General features: G+C 63.7%; 1 protein-coding gene across 1 annotated transcript in view; it reads right to left on the bottom strand.

The window, feature by feature from the left end:
* The window catches only part of CCDC180 (coiled-coil domain containing 180), a 46,670-nt gene extending 46,473 nt beyond the window's left edge, over positions 1-197 (bottom strand). Inside the window, exon 1 of the mRNA XM_014543197.1 lies at positions 162-197. The gene's annotated coding sequence lies outside the window, so the exon portion shown is untranslated. The remainder of the gene's footprint in view (positions 1-161) is intronic.
* Between the last annotated feature and the right edge of the window lie 447 nt (positions 198-644).

The following is a 644-nucleotide window of genomic DNA, read 5'->3' as shown; positions in this document are numbered from 1 at the left end:
CCCCAGCCCACCCCCGCCCCAGCCCACCGAGGGGGGTGTGCAGCCCTGGACATCCCATCCGAGCCCGGCCGGCCGGCCGAGTGGAGAGAGGTCGGAGCCCAGGGCGCGGCCTCACCCCAACTTCAGAAAGCACCGCGCAGGTCAGCCAGGGCTGGCCCTACCTCTCCAGGAACAGGACGCGCTTGGTCTCCAAGGCGACGCGGAGGGGCGGGAGTCCCGCTGGCTCCGCCCCCACTTCCTTTCCTCGCGGGGCGACGCTGCCCTGGCGACGGGAGCGCCCCCTGTGGAGCAGTGAAACTCTTGTCAACCCCACCATCCCGGCCAGGTCTCCTCTGTGCAGGGGGAGCTCAGGGCTGTGGGGAGGGTGCAGAGCAGCACGCTGAGTGTCCCGGAACTAGTGGGAGGCGGGCACCGCGTGCAGCGCCCAGTCCTTCACGATGGCCAAGAAGATCGGTCCTACCTTCTTCACCTTCTTAAAACCAGCCTCCGAGCGGTGCTGGGCTGCAGGTCAGAAGTGGAAGCGTCTCTAAGAGAGAGAGCACCTCTTTCTCCGTTTAGGTTTGAAAGGCTCAAAACTTAGGCCTCCGGGCTTGGAGTTATCATAAAAGGCTAATTTGACAATTCTTTGAGTTCATTCATCCAAC

This window comes from Myotis brandtii, unplaced genomic scaffold (genome assembly GCF_000412655.1).
Source record: "Myotis brandtii unplaced genomic scaffold, ASM41265v1 scaffold320, whole genome shotgun sequence".
In the NCBI taxonomy this organism is placed as follows: Eukaryota; Metazoa; Chordata; class Mammalia; order Chiroptera; family Vespertilionidae; genus Myotis; species Myotis brandtii.
Note: the sequence above shows the minus strand (reverse complement) of the source record. Positions and strands in the feature narration are given on the sequence as shown.